This window comes from Etheostoma spectabile, chromosome 7 (genome assembly GCF_008692095.1).
Source record: "Etheostoma spectabile isolate EspeVRDwgs_2016 chromosome 7, UIUC_Espe_1.0, whole genome shotgun sequence".
Classification (NCBI taxonomy): Eukaryota; Metazoa; Chordata; class Actinopteri; order Perciformes; family Percidae; genus Etheostoma; species Etheostoma spectabile.
This window is the reverse complement of record NC_045739.1, coordinates 6,517,692-6,518,043: the sequence shown is the minus strand read 5'-3', so window position 1 is coordinate 6,518,043 and position 352 is coordinate 6,517,692.

Here is a 352-nt window from a genome sequence, read left to right as displayed (position 1 = left end):
CAGCCTTGATTTAAAAGAACTGAGAGTTGCAGCAGACCTGCAGTTTTCTGGGAGTTTGTTCTAGATATGTGGAACATAAAAACTGAAAGCAGACCTGTCCCATACTACCTGAGAGGTCTGGGTGGTTCATAGTGTAGTAGCAGATCAGAAATTTACTTTGGACCTAAACCGTTTAGTAATTCATTAACCAGCAGAAGTATTTGGAAATTAACTCTTTGAGGTACCGGAAGCCAGTGTAAAGACTTCCGAACTGGAGTGATGTGTTCAATTTTCTTGGTCTTAGTGAGGACTCAAGCAGCAGCATTCTGAATCATCTGCAGCGTTCTAATTGATTTTTTTAAGGAGACCTGTA